The 20243-nt window shown below is 63.8% G+C and overlaps 5 non-coding genes across 5 annotated transcripts; all 5 read left to right on the top strand.

Annotated features, from left to right (window-relative positions):
- The first annotated feature begins 2946 nt into the window (after window positions 1-2946).
- LOC142873247 (5S ribosomal RNA) lies at window positions 2947-3065 on the top strand. The gene has a single exon (XR_012921284.1). It is a non-coding gene; the product is annotated as a 5S ribosomal RNA (ribosomal RNA).
- Window positions 3066-6598: 3533 nt separating this feature from the next.
- Window positions 6599-6717, top strand: LOC142873246 (5S ribosomal RNA). Its single transcript, XR_012921283.1, has one exon. It is a non-coding gene; the product is annotated as a 5S ribosomal RNA (ribosomal RNA).
- A 3544-nt stretch (window positions 6718-10261) lies between these two features.
- Window positions 10262-10380, top strand: LOC142873245 (5S ribosomal RNA). Its single transcript, XR_012921282.1, has one exon. It is a non-coding gene; the product is annotated as a 5S ribosomal RNA (ribosomal RNA).
- A 3550-nt stretch (window positions 10381-13930) lies between these two features.
- On the top strand, window positions 13931-14049 carry LOC142873244 (5S ribosomal RNA). Its single transcript, XR_012921281.1, has one exon. It is a non-coding gene; the product is annotated as a 5S ribosomal RNA (ribosomal RNA).
- A 3554-nt stretch (window positions 14050-17603) lies between these two features.
- Window positions 17604-17722, top strand: LOC142873235 (5S ribosomal RNA). The gene has a single exon (XR_012921274.1). It is a non-coding gene; the product is annotated as a 5S ribosomal RNA (ribosomal RNA).
- Window positions 17723-20243: the final 2521 nt, after the last annotated feature.

Raw genomic sequence — 20243 nt, 5'->3', positions numbered from 1 at the left:
TGTTGTTCCAGCGTATTGTGGGGGTACCAATGTTAAGGTCGGGTACGTTGCCCTCTCCCAGCCTCCCCCCTCGGGTCAGAGCCTCAAGTGCGCCCATCCCCCAGTCGGTGCGCACCCACCCCATTCCTAATGGAGGTGTATGCCCATCCCCTCCCCCCACCCGCCCGACACCCACCCGATGAAGGTGATTCCTCTGTGTCCACTTAGGTGTCCATCGGTTCGTACCCATTTGCTGGTGAGCGCGAGCACGTGGTGCTCGTGTGTCCATTCTTGGGCTACCTGGCTTACTGGAACGGGTTCCAGCTCTGGCCAGGAGAACCACGAGAGGTGCCCTCTCACCGCTGCTCCTCCTAGCTGAATAGCACTCCGTGGTGTCCACGCGCCACATTTCATTTACGCACTCGTGGGTCGATGGGCACTCGGGTCGCTTCCAGGTCTTTGCGATTGTGACTTGTGCCCTGACTCTAACCCTAACCCTTACCCAGCCCGTCTCCTCCTCGGCCCCTGCCTGACTGACTCCTTCCCGCCCGGCCTATCACCTGTCACCGTCCTCTGCCCCTGCCTGACACGCTCCTCCCCGCCCGGGCCGTCACCGTCCTCGGCCCCTGCCTGACGGGGCTCCTCCGTCGCCTGGGCCTTCCAAGGGCTTGGTGTGGATGCTGGTTCCAGGACGCCCTCCCAGGGACCCGGTAGCAGGGCGGCCGCAGCGTCTCGCGCCACCCAACCGTCCGCCGGCCGGCGGCCGGCGCTAAGTGGCCTGCGGGGGACGTGCCCCCACTGTGGGGCGGGCGCCCAGCCTGGTGTCTTCTCTGAGGCCCCGTGGCTGCTTTTCCCCCCCGCAAGGGGAGAGCCGCGGAGGTGGGGACCGCCTCCTCGTGGGGACGTACACCCAGCTCTCCACGTCGGATTCCGGGGCTCTCTGTCCTGCCAGAAGGCCCAGCTGGCCTGCGGGTCCTTAGAGTGGCAAAAACATCCGAAAACTGAGATTGAGGGTCCGGTGGTTGTCTGCACTTTTGTGCTGGGCACCCCAGGGAGGCCCGGGGGCTGGCTGGACAACGCGGTCTGCTGGGCAGGGGGGGGGTTTGGAGGAGCAACTGATGCCCTTTGCACTTTGGGTAGCAAGTGTCTGAGGTGTCTCTGAGCCCTGCGCCATGTCGGGGGGTGGGGTGGGGGGGTGGGAGGTCGGGGGGGGTGGAGGAGCAGGAGGAGGAGGAGGAGGAGGTGGGAAGGGCCGTGGCCTGCAGTCGTGTTCCCGGGGTGGCTTCTTCCACAGGCTGCTTGGCCTGGGCTCCCTGCACCTGGGCCTTTGGAGGACTGGCCCTGTGCTTGCCAACGCTTCCCCTGCAGGGACCCAGAGCTGGGAGGTTGCATCTCTCAGCCCTGGGTCGGGCAGAGCCCCAGCGGGCCATGCCCACAACCTCTCTCAGCACGGGTCCCCCAGAAGGCTCCTTTGGGACCAGGATTCTCTTGCGGGTGACTCTTTAAGGTCTGGCCCCTGGATGGAGGGGCACCAGGAGTAGAGGAGCAGGAAGGGGAAGGGGGTGGCCATGCGAGGGGACACTTTCAGGCCAAGTCCCAGCTTCAGCCTGATCCTCCTGGGAACCCCGGGGTGTACGTCACACCTCCTGGTTGTCCCGCTCTGAGACAAGGGCTCTGAGACAAGGAGCCGGGCTGCGCATTCCCCCAGCAGCCAGTCGTGGGCTGAGGACACCTGGGGCGTTGGGAACTCCCTGGCTTCTCCTTGGCTTAACATCTGGAGCTGCTTGTGAATCGTGCCGCCACACACACCCGAGTGCAGGTGTCTTCTGCACAGACTGCGGGCCTCGCTCTTCTGAATGCCGCTAGCTCGCCACCCACCCACGGGTGAACCTGGTCAGGGTACTTTCTCTCGGGGGCAGACTCTGATCCTGGCGGGCTACCGGTGTTTCTGTTTGCTCGTTTCTTTCTTCCATTTCGGGAAAGGCTTCCTTACTGGGTGTGGAAATCTCCTATGCCTTTCCTCGCCTATTCTGTCAGCTTTAAAATTCTCTTTCAGTTGCCACCCTCACAGATGGATTAGGAAACTCTTTCCGGTGCACTCATTAGTGAAATGACCTCAATGAAGCTGGAATCCAATATCTAATCGCCGATTTTTAGCGAGTCCACACGCCAGGGTGGTCGGGGTCCAATGCAGCCCCGGCCAGGCCCAGGCCCCTTGGACTGGGCCACAGGAGGACACAGAGGAGGGTCCCGGCCCCCACGGTCGCGTTGCCGGCAGTTCTCCAAGGGCTTGGGCGTTTTCCAGAGGTAGGAGATGGAGGGGACTGATTTCTTCAGCGCCCCACAAACCACGCCACCCCACCCATGGGACACATCCCTAGAGAGAGAGAGAGACGCCCCATACACTCGCTCCCCTCCCCCATGCGCTGTGCCCCAGCCCGGGCCCGGGGGAATAGGCGGCAGCCCACCCACAGGGTGGGGGGCGCAGCTGAAAGGGGTTGTCGGGGATGGCGGACCCTGCCTGGGGTCAAAGGGCGGGCGACCCGCGCGTGCGCAATCGGCGGCGGCGGCGGCGGCGGCGGCGGCGGCGGGCCACGAGCTGGGGGTGGGCCAGGCGAGGAGAGGAAGGGGGCTGGAAGGTCTCCACCTTGGCGAGTCCAGCCGTGGAGGCGCATCTTGTGTGAGTGTGAGTGAGTGAGTGTGAGTGTGAGTGTGTGTGTGTGTGTGTGTGTGTGTGTGTAGAGAGAGACAGCCCCCCACCCCGGCCCGCCGCTCCCTGCCCGCCCCGCCCCGCCCCGCCCCGCCTGTCACCCCCGTCCCTCGGAGCCCGCCGGACCCGGCCGGTGAACTCAACAGGCCCGGCCCGGTGCGGGTCAGCGCCGGCGCGGGGCCTGGGGCGGGGGGAGGAGGCGGCGGGGAAGCGCAGAGAGGCTCGGCTTCTTGAGCGGGGCAGGGGCGCCCTCCGCCGTCTAGGGCCACACCACCCTGAACGCGCCCGATCTCGTCTGGTCTCGGAAGCTAAGCAGGGTCGGGCCTGGTTAGTACTTGGATGGGAGACCGCCTGGGAATACCGGGTGCCGTAGGCTTCTTCTTTTTTTTTTTTTTTGTTTTGCCTCTTGTTCTGTCCCCTTTCTGGGAGCGAGTCGGCGGCCCGGGGTGGGGGTCACCCCCACCCTCAGCGCCCGCCGCGGTGCCTGGCGCCCCAGCCCGCACCGTGGGGCCTCCTCTTGTCCCAAGCCGCGACACCGCCGTCACGCGGCAGCATGCGTGGCTTCTGGACTGTCAGGTCTCAGACCAAAGGTCTGCTCTGTGGGAACCGACACGCTGGAGGAAACCTTGAGAGTCTGAGAGGGGAGGGAGTTCCAGAAGAAGGCCAGGATGTCATTTTGAGGGAGTATGTGACCAGAACTCGTCCCGTTGCTTTTGGGGTTCTATGGGCTACACGTAGGAATCTTTGGTGGTGGCACCTGATGTTGGGGGATCCGGAGTCACACCCAGACCTGCTCCACAGGCCTCCTTTTACTTTTCTCTTCGGATTCATTATGTTTAAAAAGTGTCTCTTATCTCTATGATTGCATTTTCTTTTCTCTCTCTTTTCAAGCAGATGATGGGAGTCCAAGTATTAAGGTGACATGTGTTGCCCGTGCCCCCCTCCCCCCTGTGTTCTTATTCATTTACCTCTGATGTTGTTCCAGCGTATTGTGGGGGTACCAATGTTAAGGTCGGGTACGTTGCCCTCTCCCAGCCTCCCCCCTCGGGTCAGAGCCTCAAGTGCGCCCATCCCCCAGTCGGTGCGCACCCACCCCATTCCTAATGGAGGTGTATGCCCATCCCCTCCCCCCACCCGCCCGACACCCACCCGATGAAGGTGATTCCTCTGTGTCCACTTAGGTGTCCATCGGTTCGTACCCATTTGCTGGTGAGCGCGAGCACGTGGTGCTCGTGTGTCCATTCTTGGGCTACCTGGCTTACTGGAACGGGTTCCAGCTCTGGCCAGGAGAACCACGAGAGGTGCCCTCTCACCGCTGCTCCTCCTAGCTGAATAGCACTCCGTGGTGTCCACGCGCCACATTTCATTTACGCACTCGTGGGTCGATGGGCACTCGGGTCGCTTCCAGGTCTTTGCGATTGTGACTTGTGCCCTGACTCTAACCCTAACCCTTACCCAGCCCGTCTCCTCCTCGGCCCCTGCCTGACTGACTCCTTCCCGCCCGGCCTGTCACCTGTCACCGTCCTCTGCCCCTGCCTGACACGCTCCTCCCCGCCCGGGCCGTCACCGTCCTCGGCCCCTGCCTGACGGGGCTCCTCCGTCGCCTGGGCCTTCCAAGGGCTTGGTGTGGACGCTGGTTCCAGGACGCCCTCCCAGGAACCCGGTAGCAGGGCGGCCGCAGCGTCTCGCGCCACCCAACCGTCCGCCGGCCGGCGGCCGGCGCTAAGTGGCCTGCGGGGGACGTGCCCCCACTGTGGGGCGGGCGCCCAGCCTGGTGTCTTCTCTGAGGCCCCGTGGCTGCTTTTCCCCCCCGCAAGGGGAGAGCCGCGGAGGTGGGGACCGCCTCCTCGTGGGGACGTACACCCAGCTCTCCACGTCGGATTCCGGGGCTCTCTGTCCTGCCAGAAGGCCCAGCTGGCCTGCGGGTCCTTAGAGTGGCAAAAACATCCGAAAACTGAGATTGAGGGTCCGGTGGTTGTCTGCACTTTTGTGCTGGGCACCCCAGGGAGGCCCGGGGGCTGGCTGGACAACGCGGTCTGCTGGGCAGGGGGGGGGTTTGGAGGAGCAACTGATGCCCTTTGCACTTTGGGTAGCAAGTGTCTGAGGTGTCTCTGAGCCCTGCGCCATGTCGGGGGGTGGGGTGGGGGGGTGGGAGGTCGGGGGGGGTGGAGGAGCAGGAGGAGGAGGAGGAGGAGGTGGGAAGGGCCGTGGCCTGCAGTCGTGTTCCCGGGGTGGCTTCTTCCACAGGCTGCTTGGCCTGGGCTCCCTGCACCTGGGCCTTTGGAGGACTGGCCCTGTGCTTGCCAACGCTTCCCCTGCAGGGACCCAGAGCTGGGAGGTTGCATCTCTCAGCCCTGGGTCCGGCAGAGCCCCAGCGGGCCATGCCCACAACCTCTCTCAGCACGGGTCCCCCAGAAGGCTCCTTTGGGACCAGGATTCTCTTGCGGGTGACTCTTTAAGGTCTGGCCCCTGGATGGAGGGGCACCAGGAGTAGAGGAGCAGGAAGGGGAAGGGGGTGGCCATGCGAGGGGACACTTTCAGGCCAAGTCCCAGCTTCAGCCTGATCCTCCTGGGAACCCCGGGGTGTACGTCACACCTCCTGGTTGTCCCGCTCTGAGACAAGGGCTCTGAGACAAGGAGCCGGGCTTCGCATTCCCCCAGCAGCCAGTCGTGGGCTGAGGACACCTGGGGCGTTGGGAACTCCCTGGCTTCTCCTTGGCTTAACATCTGGAGCTGCTTGTGAATCGTGCCGCCACACACACCCGAGTGCAGGTGTCTTCTGCACAGACTGCGGGCCTCGCTCTTCTGAATGCCGCTAGCTCGCCACCCACCCACGGGTGAACCTGGTCAGGGTACTTTCTCTCGGGGGCAGACTCTGATCCTGGCGGGCTACCGGTGTTTCTGTTTGCTCGTTTCTTTCTTCCATTTCGGGAAAGGCTTCCTTACTGGGTGTGGAAATCTCCTATGCCTTTCCTCGCCTATTCTGTCAGCTTTAAAATTCTCTTTCAGTTGCCACCCTCACAGATGGATTAGGAAACTCTTTCCGGTGCACTCATTAGTGAAATGACCTCAATGAAGCTGGAATCCAATATCTAATCGCCGATTTTTAGCGAGTCCACACGCCAGGGTGGTCGGGGTCCAATGCAGCCCCGGCCAGGCCCAGGCCCCTTGGACTGGGCCACAGGAGGACACAGAGGAGGGTCCCGGCCCCCACGGTCGCGTTGCCGGCAGTTCTCCAAGGGCTTGGGCGTTTTCCAGAGGTAGGAGATGGAGGGGACTGATTTCTTCAGCGCCCCACAAACCACGCCACCCCACCCATGGGACACATCCCTAGAGAGAGAGAGAGACGCCCCATACACTCGCTCCCCTCCCCCATGCGCTGTGCCCCAGCCCGGGCCCGGGGGAATAGGCGGCAGCCCACCCACAGGGTGGGGGGCGCAGCTGAAAGGGGTTGTCGGGGATGGCGGACCCTGCCTGGGGTCAAAGGGCGGGCGACCCGCGCGTGCGCAATCGGCGGCGGCGGCGGCGGCGGCGGCGGCGGCGGCGGCGGCCACGAGCTGGGGGTGGGCCAGGCGAGGAGAGGAAGGGGGCTGGAAGGTCTCCACCTTGGCGAGTCCAGCCGTGGAGGCGCATCTTGTGTGAGTGTGAGTGAGTGAGTGTGAGTGTGTGTGTGTGTGTGAGTGTGTGTGTGTAGAGAGAGACAGCCCCCCACCCCGGCCCGCCGCTCCCTGCCCGCCCCGCCCCGCCTGTCACCCCCGTCCCTCGGAGCCCGCCGGACCCGGCCGGTGAACTCAACAGGCCCGGCCCGGTGCGGGACAGCGCCGGCGCGGGGCCTGGGGCGGGGGGAGGAGGCGGCGGGGAAGCGCAGAGAGGCTCGGCTTCTTGAGCGGGGCAGGGGCGCCCTCTGCCGTCTAGGGCCACACCACCCTGAACGCGCCCGATCTCGTCTGGTCTCGGAAGCTAAGCAGGGTCGGGCCTGGTTAGTACTTGGATGGGAGACCGCCTGGGAATACCGGGTGCCGTAGGCTGCTTCTTTTTTTTTTTTTTGTTTTGCCTCTTGTTCTGTCCCCTTTCTGGGAGCGAGTCGGCGGCCCGGGGTGGGGGTCATCCCCACCCTCAGCGCCCGCCGCGGTGCCTGGCGCCCCAGCCCGCACCGTGGGGCCTCCTCTTGTCCCAAGCCGCGACACCGCCGTCACGCGGCAGCATGCGTGGCTTCTGGACTGTCAGGTCTCAGACCAAAGGTCTGCTCTGTGGGAACCGACACGCTGGAGGAAACCTTGAGAGTCTGAGAGGGGAGGGAGTTCCAGAAGAAGGCCAGGATGTCATTTTGAGGGAGTATGTGACCAGAACTCGTCCCGTTGCTTTTGGGGTTCTATGGGCTACACGTAGGAATCTTTGGTGGTGGCACCTGATGTTGGGGGATCCGGAGTCACACCCAGACCTGCTCCACAGGCCTCCTTTTACTTTTCTCTTCGGATTCATTATGTTTAAAAAGTGTCTCTTATCTCTATGATTGCATTTTCTTTTCTCTCTCTTTTCAAGCAGATGATGGGAGTCCAAGTATTAAGGTGACATGTGTTGCCCGTGCCCCCCTCCCCCCTGTGTTCTTATTCATTTACCTCTGATGTTGTTCCAGCGTATTGTGGGGGTACCAATGTTAAGGTCGGGTACGTTGCCCTCTCCCAGCCTCCCCCCTCGGGTCAGAGCCTCAAGTGCGCCCATCCCCCAGTCGGTGCGCACCCACCCCATTCCTAATGGAGGTGTATGCCCATCCCCTCCCCCCACCCGCCCGACACCCACCCGATGAAGGTGATTCCTCTGTGTCCACTTAGGTGTCCATCGGTTCGTACCCATTTGCTGGTGAGCGCGAGCACGTGGTGCTCGTGTGTCCATTCTTGGGCTACCTGGCTTACTGGAACGGGTTCCAGCTCTGGCCAGGAGAACCACGAGAGGTGCCCTCTCACCGCTGCTCCTCCTAGCTGAATAGCACTCCGTGGTGTCCACGCGCCACATTTCATTTACGCACTCGTGGGTCGATGGGCACTCGGGTCGCTTCCAGGTCTTTGCGATTGTGACTTGTGCCCTGACTCTAACCCTAACCCTTACCCAGCCCGTCTCCTCCTCGGCCCCTGCCTGACTGACTCCTTCCCGCCCGGCCTATCACCTGTCACCGTCCTCTGCCCCTGCCTGACACGCTCCTCCCCGCCCGGGCCGTCACCGTCCTCGGCCCCTGCCTGACGGGGCTCCTCAGTCGCCTGGGCCTTCCAAGGGCTTGGTGTGGATGCTGGTTCCAGGACGCCCTCCCAGGGACCCGGTAGCAGGGCGGCCGCAGCGTCTCGCGCCACCCAACCGTCCGCCGGCCGGCGGCCGGCGCTAAGTGGCCTGCGGGGGACGTGCCCCCACTGTGGGGCGGGCGCCCAGCCTGGTGTCTTCTCTGAGGCCCCGTGGCTGCTTTTCCCCCCCGCAAGGGGAGAGCCGCGGAGGTGGGGACCGCCTCCTCGTGGGGACGTACACCCAGCTCTCCACGTCGGATTCCGGGGCTCTCTGTCCTGCCAGAAGGCCCAGCTGGCCTGCGGGTCCTTAGAGTGGCAAAAACATCCGAAAACTGAGATTGAGGGTCCGGTGGTTGTCTGCACTTTTGTGCTGGGCACCCCAGGGAGGCCCGGGGGCTGGCTGGACAACGCGGTCTGCTGGGCAGGGGGGGGGTTTGGAGGAGCAACTGATGCCCTTTGCACTTTGGGTAGCAAGTGTCTGAGGTGTCTCTGAGCCCTGCGCCATGTCGGGGGGTGGGGTGGGGGGGTGGGAGGTCGGGGGGGGGTGGAGGAGCAGGAGGAGGAGGAGGAGGAGGTGGGAAGGGCCGTGGCCTGCAGTCGTGTTCCCGGGGTGGCTTCTTCCACAGGCTGCTTGGCCTGGGCTCCCTGCACCTGGGCCTTTGGAGGACTGGCCCTGTGCTTGCCAACGCTTCCCCTGCAGGGACCCAGAGCTGGGAGGTTGCATCTCTCAGCCCTGGGTCGGGCAGAGCCCCAGCGGGCCATGCCCACAACCTCTCTCAGCACGGGTCCCCCAGAAGGCTCCTTTGGGACCAGGATTCTCTTGCGGGTGACTCTTTAAGGTCTGGCCCCTGGATGGAGGGGCACCAGGAGTAGAGGAGCAGGAAGGGGAAGGGGGTGGCCATGCGAGGGGACACTTTCAGGCCAAGTCCCAGCTTCAGCCTGATCCTCCTGGGAACCCCGGGGTGTACGTCACACCTCCTGGTTGTCCCGCTCTGAGACAAGGGCTCTGAGACAAGGAGCCGGGCTGCGCATTCCCCCAGCAGCCAGTCGTGGGCTGAGGACACCTGGGGCGTTGGGAACTCCCTGGCTTCTCCTTGGCTTAACATCTGGAGCTGCTTGTGAATCGTGCCGCCACACACACCCGAGTGCAGGTGTCTTCTGCACAGACTGCGGGCCTCGCTCTTCTGAATGCCGCTAGCTCGCCACCCACCCACGGGTGAACCTGGTCAGGGTACTTTCTCTCGGGGGCAGACTCTGATCCTGGCGGGCTACCGGTGTTTCTGTTTGCTCGTTTCTTTCTTCCATTTCGGGAAAGGCTTCCTTACTGGGTGTGGAAATCTCCTATGCCTTTCCTCGCCTATTCTGTCAGCTTTAAAATTCTCTTTCAGTTGCCACCCTCACAGATGGATTAGGAAACTCTTTCCGGTGCACTCATTAGTGAAATGACCTCAATGAAGCTGGAATCCAATATCTAATCGCCGATTTTTAGCGAGTCCACACGCCAGGGTGGTCGGGGTCCAATGCAGCCCCGGCCAGGCCCAGGCCCCTTGGACTGGGCCACAGGAGGACACAGAGGAGGGTCCCGGCCCCCACGGTCGCGTTGCCGGCAGTTCTCCAAGGGCTTGGGCGTTTTCCAGAGGTAGGAGATGGAGGGGACTGATTTCTTCAGCGCCCCACAAACCACGCCACCCCACCCATGGGACACATCCCTAGAGAGAGAGAGAGACGCCCCATACACTCGCTCCCCTCCCCCATGCGCTGTGCCCCAGCCCGGGCCCGGGGGAATAGGCGGCAGCCCACCCACAGGGTGGGGGGCGCAGCTGAAAGGGGTTGTCGGGGATGGCGGCCCCTGCCTGGGGTCAAAGGGCGGGCGACCCGCGCGTGCGCAATCGGCGGCGGCGGCGGCGGCGGCGGCGGCGGCGGGCCACGAGCTGGGGGTGGGCCAGGCGAGGAGAGGAAGGGGGCTGGAAGGTCTCCACCTTGGCGAGTCCAGCCGTGGAGGCGCATCTTGTGTGAGTGTGAGTGAGTGAGTGTGAGTGTGAGTGTGTGTGTGTGTGTGTGTGTGTGTGTGTAGAGAGAGACAGCCCCCCACCCCGGCCCGCCGCTCCCTGCCCGCCCCGCCCCGCCCCGCCCCGCCTGTCACCCCCGTCCCTCGGAGCCCGCCGGACCCGGCCGGTGAACTCAACAGGCCCGGCCCGGTGCGGGTCAGCGCCGGCGCGGGGCCTGGGGCGGGGGGAGGAGGCGGCGGGGAAGCGCAGAGAGGCTCGGCTTCTTGAGCGGGGCAGGGGCGCCCTCCGCCGTCTAGGGCCACACCACCCTGAACGCGCCCGATCTCGTCTGGTCTCGGAAGCTAAGCAGGGTCGGGCCTGGTTAGTACTTGGATGGGAGACCGCCTGGGAATACCGGGTGCCGTAGGCTTCTTCTTTTTTTTTTTTTTTGTTTTGCCTCTTGTTCTGTCCCCTTTCTGGGAGCGAGTCGGCGGCCCGGGGTGGGGGTCACCCCCACCCTCAGCGCCCGCCGCGGTGCCTGGCGCCCCAGCCCGCACCGTGGGGCCTCCTCTTGTCCCAAGCCGCGACACCGCCGTCACGCGGCAGCATGCGTGGCTTCTGGACTGTCAGGTCTCAGACCAAAGGTCTGCTCTGTGGGAACCGACACGCTGGAGGAAACCTTGAGAGTCTGAGAGGGGAGGGAGTTCCAGAAGAAGGCCAGGATGTCATTTTGAGGGAGTATGTGACCAGAACTCGTCCCGTTGCTTTTGGGGTTCTATGGGCTACACGTAGGAATCTTTGGTGGTGGCACCTGATGTTGGGGGATCCGGAGTCACACCCAGACCTGCTCCACAGGCCTCCTTTTACTTTTCTCTTCGGATTCATTATGTTTAAAAAGTGTCTCTTATCTCTATGATTGCATTTTCTTTTCTCTCTCTTTTCAAGCAGATGATGGGAGTCCAAGTATTAAGGTGACATGTGTTGCCCGTGCCCCCCTCCCCCCTGTGTTCTTATTCATTTACCTCTGATGTTGTTCCAGCGTATTGTGGGGGTACCAATGTTAAGGTCGGGTACGTTGCCCTCTCCCAGCCTCCCCCCTCGGGTCAGAGCCTCAAGTGCGCCCATCCCCCAGTCGGTGCGCACCCACCCCATTCCTAATGGAGGTGTATGCCCATCCCCTCCCCCCACCCGCCCGACACCCACCCGATGAAGGTGATTCCTCTGTGTCCACTTAGGTGTCCATCGGTTCGTACCCATTTGCTGGTGAGCGCGAGCACGTGGTGCTCGTGTGTCCATTCTTGGGCTACCTGGCTTACTGGAACGGGTTCCAGCTCTGGCCAGGAGAACCACGAGAGGTGCCCTCTCACCGCTGCTCCTCCTAGCTGAATAGCACTCCGTGGTGTCCACGCGCCACATTTCATTTACGCACTCGTGGGTCGATGGGCACTCGGGTCGCTTCCAGGTCTTTGCGATTGTGACTTGTGCCCTGACTCTAACCCTAACCCTTACCCAGCCCGTCTCCTCCTCGGCCCCTGCCTGACTGACTCCTTCCCGCCCGGCCTGTCACCTGTCACCGTCCTCTGCCCCTGCCTGACACGCTCCTCCCCGCCCGGGCCGTCACCGTCCTCGGCCCCTGCCTGACGGGGCTCCTCCGTCGCCTGGGCCTTCCAAGGGCTTGGTGTGGACGCTGGTTCCAGGACGCCCTCCCAGGAACCCGGTAGCAGGGCGGCCGCAGCGTCTCGCGCCACCCAACCGTCCGCCGGCCGGCGGCCGGCGCTAAGTGGCCTGCGGGGGACGTGCCCCCACTGTGGGGCGGGCGCCCAGCCTGGTGTCTTCTCTGAGGCCCCGTGGCTGCTTTTCCCCCCCGCAAGGGGAGAGCCGCGGAGGTGGGGACCGCCTCCTCGTGGGGACGTACACCCAGCTCTCCACGTCGGATTCCGGGGCTCTCTGTCCTGCCAGAAGGCCCAGCTGGCCTGCGGGTCCTTAGAGTGGCAAAAACATCCGAAAACTGAGATTGAGGGTCCGGTGGTTGTCTGCACTTTTGTGCTGGGCACCCCAGGGAGGCCCGGGGGCTGGCTGGACAACGCGGTCTGCTGGGCAGGGGGGGGGTTTGGAGGAGCAACTGATGCCCTTTGCACTTTGGGTAGCAAGTGTCTGAGGTGTCTCTGAGCCCTGCGCCATGTCGGGGGGTGGGGTGGGGGGGTGGGAGGTCGGGGGGGGTGGAGGAGCAGGAGGAGGAGGAGGAGGAGGTGGGAAGGGCCGTGGCCTGCAGTCGTGTTCCCGGGGTGGCTTCTTCCACAGGCTGCTTGGCCTGGGCTCCCTGCACCTGGGCCTTTGGAGGACTGGCCCTGTGCTTGCCAACGCTTCCCCTGCAGGGACCCAGAGCTGGGAGGTTGCATCTCTCAGCCCTGGGTCGGGCAGAGCCCCAGCGGGCCATGCCCACAACCTCTCTCAGCACGGGTCCCCCAGAAGGCTCCTTTGGGACCAGGATTCTCTTGCGGGTGACTCTTTAAGGTCTGGCCCCTGGATGGAGGGGCACCAGGAGTAGAGGAGCAGGAAGGGGAAGGGGGTGGCCATGCGAGGGGACACTTTCAGGCCAAGTCCCAGCTTCAGCCTGATCCTCCTGGGAACCCCGGGGTGTACGTCACACCTCCTGGTTGTCCCGCTCTGAGACAAGGGCTCTGAGACAAGGAGCCGGGCTTCGCATTCCCCCAGCAGCCAGTCGTGGGCTGAGGACACCTGGGGCGTTGGGAACTCCCTGGCTTCTCCTTGGCTTAACATCTGGAGCTGCTTGTGAATCGTGCCGCCACACACACCCGAGTGCAGGTGTCTTCTGCACAGACTGCGGGCCTCGCTCTTCTGAATGCCGCTAGCTCGCCACCCACCCACGGGTGAACCTGGTCAGGGTACTTTCTCTCGGGGGCAGACTCTGATCCTGGCGGGCTACCGGTGTTTCTGTTTGCTCGTTTCTTTCTTCCATTTCGGGAAAGGCTTCCTTACTGGGTGTGGAAATCTCCTATGCCTTTCCTCGCCTATTCTGTCAGCTTTAAAATTCTCTTTCAGTTGCCACCCTCACAGATGGATTAGGAAACTCTTTCCGGTGCACTCATTAGTGAAATGACCTCAATGAAGCTGGAATCCAATATCTAATCGCCGATTTTTAGCGAGTCCACATGCCAGGGTGGTCGGGGTCCAATGCAGCCCCGGCCAGGCCCAGGCCCCTTGGACTGGGCCACAGGAGGACACAGAGGAGGGTCCCGGCCCCCACGGTCGCGTTGCCGGCAGTTCTCCAAGGGCTTGGGCGTTTTCCAGAGGTAGGAGATGGAGGGGACTGATTTCTTCAGCGCCCCACAAACCACGCCACCCCACCCATGGGACACATCCCTAGAGAGAGAGAGAGACGCCCCATACACTCGCTCCCCTCCCCCATGCGCTGTGCCCCAGCCCGGGCCCGGGGGAATAGGCGGCAGCCCACCCACAGGGTGGGGGGCGCAGCTGAAAGGGGTTGTCGGGGATGGCGGCCCCTGCCTGGGGTCAAAGGGCGGGCGACCCGCGCGTGCGCAATCGGCGGCGGCGGCGGCGGCGGCGGCGGCGGCGGCGGCGGGCCACGAGCTGGGGGTGGGCCAGGCGAGGAGAGGAAGGGGGCTGGAAGGTCTCCACCTTGGCGAGTCCAGCCGTGGAGGCGCATCTTGTGTGAGTGTGAGTGAGTGAGTGTGAGTGTGAGTGTGTGTGTGTGTGTGTGTGTGTGTGTGTAGAGAGAGACAGCCCCCCACCCCGGCCCGCCGCTCCCTGCCCGCCCCGCCCCGCCCCGCCCCGCCTGTCACCCCCGTCCCTCGGAGCCCGCCGGACCCGGCCGGTGAACTCAACAGGCCCGGCCCGGTGCGGGTCAGCGCCGGCGCGGGGCCTGGGGCGGGGGGAGGAGGCGGCGGGGAAGCGCAGAGAGGCTCGGCTTCTTGAGCGGGGCAGGGGCGCCCTCCGCCGTCTAGGGCCACACCACCCTGAACGCGCCCGATCTCGTCTGGTCTCGGAAGCTAAGCAGGGTCGGGCCTGGTTAGTACTTGGATGGGAGACCGCCTGGGAATACCGGGTGCCGTAGGCTTCTTCTTTTTTTTTTTTTTTGTTTTGCCTCTTGTTCTGTCCCCTTTCTGGGAGCGAGTCGGCGGCCCGGGGTGGGGGTCACCCCCACCCTCAGCGCCCGCCGCGGTGCCTGGCGCCCCAGCCCGCACCGTGGGGCCTCCTCTTGTCCCAAGCCGCGACACCGCCGTCACGCGGCAGCATGCGTGGCTTCTGGACTGTCAGGTCTCAGACCAAAGGTCTGCTCTGTGGGAACCGACACGCTGGAGGAAACCTTGAGAGTCTGAGAGGGGAGGGAGTTCCAGAAGAAGGCCAGGATGTCATTTTGAGGGAGTATGTGACCAGAACTCGTCCCGTTGCTTTTGGGGTTCTATGGGCTACACGTAGGAATCTTTGGTGGTGGCACCTGATGTTGGGGGATCCGGAGTCACACCCAGACCTGCTCCACAGGCCTCCTTTTACTTTTCTCTTCGGATTCATTATGTTTAAAAAGTGTCTCTTATCTCTATGATTGCATTTTCTTTTCTCTCTCTTTTCAAGCAGATGATGGGAGTCCAAGTATTAAGGTGACATGTGTTGCCCGTGCCCCCCTCCCCCCTGTGTTCTTATTCATTTACCTCTGATGTTGTTCCAGCGTATTGTGGGGGTACCAATGTTAAGGTCGGGTACGTTGCCCTCTCCCAGCCTCCCCCCTCGGGTCAGAGCCTCAAGTGCGCCCATCCCCCAGTCGGTGCGCACCCACCCCATTCCTAATGGAGGTGTATGCCCATCCCCTCCCCCCACCCGCCCGACACCCACCCGATGAAGGTGATTCCTCTGTGTCCACTTAGGTGTCCATCGGTTCGTACCCATTTGCTGGTGAGCGCGAGCACGTGGTGCTCGTGTGTCCATTCTTGGGCTACCTGGCTTACTGGAACGGGTTCCAGCTCTGGCCAGGAGAACCACGAGAGGTGCCCTCTCACCGCTGCTCCTCCTAGCTGAATAGCACTCCGTGGTGTCCACGCGCCACATTTCATTTACGCACTCGTGGGTCGATGGGCACTCGGGTCGCTTCCAGGTCTTTGCGATTGTGACTTGTGCCCTGACTCTAACCCTAACCCTTACCCAGCCCGTCTCCTCCTCGGCCCCTGCCTGACTGACTCCTTCCCGCCCGGCCTGTCACCTGTCACCGTCCTCTGCCCCTGCCTGACACGCTCCTCCCCGCCCGGGCCGTCACCGTCCTCGGCCCCTGCCTGACGGGGCTCCTCCGTCGCCTGGGCCTTCCAAGGGCTTGGTGTGGACGCTGGTTCCAGGACGCCCTCCCAGGAACCCGGTAGCAGGGCGGCCGCAGCGTCTCGCGCCACCCAACCGTCCGCCGGCCGGCGGCCGGCGCTAAGTGGCCTGCGGGGGACGTGCCCCCACTGTGGGGCGGGCGCCCAGCCTGGTGTCTTCTCTGAGGCCCCGTGGCTGCTTTTCCCCCCCGCAAGGGGAGAGCCGCGGAGGTGGGGACCGCCTCCTCGTGGGGACGTACACCCAGCTCTCCACGTCGGATTCCGGGGCTCTCTGTCCTGCCAGAAGGCCCAGCTGGCCTGCGGGTCCTTAGAGTGGCAAAAACATCCGAAAACTGAGATTGAGGGTCCGGTGGTTGTCTGCACTTTTGTGCTGGGCACCCCAGGGAGGCCCGGGGGCTGGCTGGACAACGCGGTCTGCTGGGCAGGGGGGGGGTTTGGAGGAGCAACTGATGCCCTTTGCACTTTGGGTAGCAAGTGTCTGAGGTGTCTCTGAGCCCTGCGCCATGTCGGGGGGTGGGGTGGGGGGGTGGGAGGTCGGGGGGGGTGGAGGAGCAGGAGGAGGAGGAGGAGGAGGTGGGAAGGGCCGTGGCCTGCAGTCGTGTTCCCGGGGTGGCTTCTTCCACAGGCTGCTTGGCCTGGGCTCCCTGCACCTGGGCCTTTGGAGGACTGGCCCTGTGCTTGCCAACGCTTCCCCTGCAGGGACCCAGAGCTGGGAGGTTGCATCTCTCAGCCCTGGGTCGGGCAGAGCCCCAGCGGGCCATGCCCACAACCTCTCTCAGCACGGGTCCCCCAGAAGGCTCCTTTGGGACCAGGATTCTCTTGCGGGTGACTCTTTAAGGTCTGGCCCCTGGATGGAGGGGCACCAGGAGTAGAGGAGCAGGAAGGGGAAGGGGGTGGCCATGCGAGGGGACACTTTCAGGCCAAGTCCCAGCTTCAGCCTGATCCTCCTGGGAACCCCGGGGTGTACGTCACACCTCCTGGTTGTCCCGCTCTGAGACAAGGGCTCTGAGACAAGGAGCCGGGCTTCGCATTCCCCCAGCAGCCAGTCATGGGCTGAGGACACCTGGGGCGTTGGGAACTCCCTGGCTTCTCCTTGGCTTAACATCTGGAGCTGCTTGTGAATCGTGCCGCCACACACACCCGAGTGCAGGTGTCTTCTGCACAGACTGCGGGCCTCGCTCTTCTGAATGCCGCTAGCTCGCCACCCACCCACGGGTGAACCTGGTCAGGGTACTTTCTCTCGGGGGCAGACTCTGATCCTGGCGGGCTACCGGTGTTTCTGTTTGCTCGTTTCTTTCTTCCATTTCGGGAAAGGCTTCCTTACTGGGTGTGGAAATCTCCTATGCCTTTCCTCGCCTATTCTGTCAGCTTTAAAATTCTCTTTCAGTTGCCACCCTCACAGATGGATTAGGAAACTCTTTCCGGTGCACTCATTAGTGAAATGACCTCAATGAAGCTGGAATCCAATATCTAATCGCCGATTTTTAGCGAGTCCACACGCCAGGGTGGTCGGGGTCCAATGCAGCCCCGGCCAGGCCCAGGCCCCTTGGACTGGGCCACAGGAGGACACAGAGGAGGGTCCCGGCCCCCACGGTCGCGTTGCCGGCAGTTCTCCAAGGGCTTGGGCGTTTTCCAGAGGTAGGAGATGGAGGGGACTGATTTCTTCAGCGCCCCACAAACCACGCCACCCCACCCATGGGACACATCCCTAGAGAGAGAGAGAGACGCCCCATACACTCGCTCCCCTCCCCCATGCGCTGTGCCCCAGCCCGGGCCCGGGGGAATAGGCGGCAGCCCACCCACAGGGTGGGGGGCGCAGCTGAAAGGGGTTGTCGGGGATGGCGGCCCCTGCCTGGGGTCAAAGGGCGGGCGACCCGCGCGTGCGCAATCGGCGGCGGCGGCGGCGGCGGCGGCGGCGGCGGCGGGCCACAAGCTGGGGGTGGGCCAGGCGAGGAGAGGAAGGGGGCTGGAAGGTCTCCACCTTGGCGAGTCCAGCCGTGGAGGCGCATCTTGTGTGAGTGTGAGTGAGTGAGTGTGAGTGTGAGTGTGTGTGTGTGTGTGTGTGTGTGTGTGTGTAGAGAGAGACAGCCCCCCACCCCGGCCCGCCGCTCCCTGCCCGCCCCGCCCCGCCCCGCCCCGCCCCGCCTGTCACCCCCGTCCCTCGGAGCCCGCCGGACCCGGCCGGTGAACTCAACAGGCCCGGCCCGGTGCGGGTCAGCGCCGGCGCGGGGCCTGGGGCGGGGGGAGGAGGCGGCGGGGAAGCGCAGAGAGGCTCGGCTTCTTGAGCGGGGCAGGGGCGCCCTCCGCCGTCTAGGGCCACACCACCCTGAACGCGCCCGATCTCGTCTGGTCTCGGAAGCTAAGCAGGGTCGGGCCTGGTTAGTACTTGGATGGGAGACCGCCTGGGAATACCGGGTGCCGTAGGCTTCTTCTTTTTTTTTTTTTTGTTTTGCCTCTTGTTCTGTCCCCTTTCTGGGAGCGAGTCGGCGGCCCGGGGTGGGGGTCACCCCCACCCTCAGCGCCCGCCGCGGTGCCTGGCGCCCCAGCCCGCACCGTGGGGCCTCCTCTTGTCCCAAGCCGCGACACCGCCGTCACGCGGCAGCATGCGTGGCTTCTGGACTGTCAGGTCTCAGACCAAAGGTCTGCTCTGTGGGAACCGACACGCTGGAGGAAACCTTGAGAGTCTGAGAGGGGAGGGAGTTCCAGAAGAAGGCCAGGATGTCATTTTGAGGGAGTATGTGACCAGAACTCGTCCCGTTGCTTTTGGGGTTCTATGGGCTACACGTAGGAATCTTTGGTGGTGGCACCTGATGTTGGGGGATCCGGAGTCACACCCAGACCTGCTCCACAGGCCTCCTTTTACTTTTCTCTTCGGATTCATTATGTTTAAAAAGTGTCTCTTATCTCTATGATTGCATTTTCTTTTCTCTCTCTTTTCAAGCAGATGATGGGAGTCCAAGTATTAAGGTGACATGTGTTGCCCGTGCCCCCCTCCCCCCTGTGTTCTTATTCATTTACCTCTGATGTTGTTCCAGCGTATTGTGGGGGTACCAATGTTAAGGTCGGGTACGTTGCCCTCTCCCAGCCTCCCCCCTCGGGTCAGAGCCTCAAGTGCGCCCATCCCCCAGTCGGTGCGCACCCACCCCATTCCTAATGGAGGTGTATGCCCATCCCCTCCCCCCACCCGCCCGACACCCACCCGATGAAGGTGATTCCTCTGTGTCCACTTAGGTGTCCATCGGTTCGTACCCATTTGCTGGTGAGCGCGAGCACGTGGTGCTCGTGTGTCCATTCTTGGGCTACCTGGCTTACTGGAACGGGTTCCAGCTCTGGCCAGGAGAACCACGAGAGGTGCCCTCTCACCGCTGCTCCTCCTAGCTGAATAGCACTCCGTGGTGTCCACGCGCCACATTTCATTTACGCACTCGTGGGTCGATGGGCACTCGGGTCGCTTCCAGGTCTTTGCGATTGTGACTTGTGCCCTGACTCTAACCCTAACCCTTACCCAGCCCGTCTCCTCCTCGGCCCCTGCCTGACTGACTCCTTCCCGCCCGGCCTGTCACCTGTCACCGTCCTCTGCCCCTGCCTGACACGCTCCTCCCCGCCCGGGCCGTCACCGTCCTCGGCCCCTGCCTGACGGGGCTCCTCCGTCGCCTGGGCCTTCCAAGGGCTTGGTGTGGACGCTGGTTCCAGGACGCCCTCCCAGGAACCCGGTAGCAGGGCGGCCGCAGCGTCTCGCGCCACCCAACCGTCCGCCGGCCGGCGGCCGGCGCTAAGTGGCCTGCGGGGGACGTGCCCCCACTGTGGGGCGGGCGCCCAGCCTGGTGTCTTCTCTGAGGCCCCGTGGCTGCTTTTCCCCCCCGCAAGGGGAGAGCCGCGGAGGTGGGGACCGCCTCCTCGTGGGGACGTACACCCAGCTCTCCACGTCGGATTCCGGGGCTCTCTGTCCTGCCAGAAGGCCCAGCTGGCCTGCGGGTCCTTAGAGTGGCAAAAACATCCGAAAACTGAGATTGAGGGTCCGGTGGTTGTCTGCACTTTTGTGCTGGGCACCCCAGGGAGGCCCGGGGGCTGGCTGGACAACGCAGTCTGCTGGGCAGGGGGGGGGTTTGGAGGAGCAACTGATGCCCTTTGCACTTTGGGTAGCAAGTGTCTGAGGTGTCTCTGAGCCCTGCGCCATGTCGGGGGGTGGGGTGGGGGGGTGGGAGTTCGGGGGGGGTGGAAGAGCAGGAGGAGGAGGAGGAGGAGGTGGGAAGGGCCGTGGCCTGCAGTCGTGTTCCCGGGGTGGCTTCTTCCACAGGCTGCTTGGCCTGGGCTCCCTGCACCTGGGCCTTTGGAGGACTGGCCCTGTGCTTGCCAACGCTTCCCCTGCAGGGACCCAGAGCTGGGAGGTTGCATCTATCAGCCCTGGGTCGAGCAGAGCCCCAGCGGGCCATGCCCACAACCTCTCTCAGCACGGGTCCCCCAGAAGGCTCCTTTGGGACCAGGATTCTCTTGCGGGTGACTCTTTAAGGTCTGGCCCCTGGATGGAGGGGCACCAGGAGTAGAGGAGCAGGAAGGGGAAGGGGGTGGCCATGCGAGGGGACACTTTCAGGCCAAGTCCCAGCTTCAGCCTGATCCTCCTGGGAACCCCGGGGTGTACGTCACACCTCCTGGTTGTCCCGCTCTGAGACAAGGGCTCTGAGACAAGGAGCCGGGCTGCGCATTCCCCCAGCAGCCAGTCGTGGGCTGAGGACACCTGGGGCGTTGGGAACTCCCTGGCTTCTCCTTGGCTTAACATCTGGAGCTGCTTGTGAATCGTGCCGCCACACACACCCGAGTGCAGGTGTCTTCTGCACAGACTGCGGGCCTCGCTCTTCTGAATGCCGCTAGCTCGCCACCCACCCACGGGTGAACCTGGTCAGGGTACTTTCTCTCGGGGGCAGACTCTGATCCTGGCGGGCTACCGGTG

The sequence above is a fragment of the Microcebus murinus genome, chromosome 9 (genome assembly GCF_040939455.1).
Source record: "Microcebus murinus isolate Inina chromosome 9, M.murinus_Inina_mat1.0, whole genome shotgun sequence".
In the NCBI taxonomy this organism is placed as follows: domain Eukaryota; kingdom Metazoa; phylum Chordata; class Mammalia; order Primates; family Cheirogaleidae; genus Microcebus; species Microcebus murinus.
The sequence above is the reverse complement of the archived record's forward strand: the minus strand, read 5'-3'. Positions and strand labels throughout refer to the sequence as shown.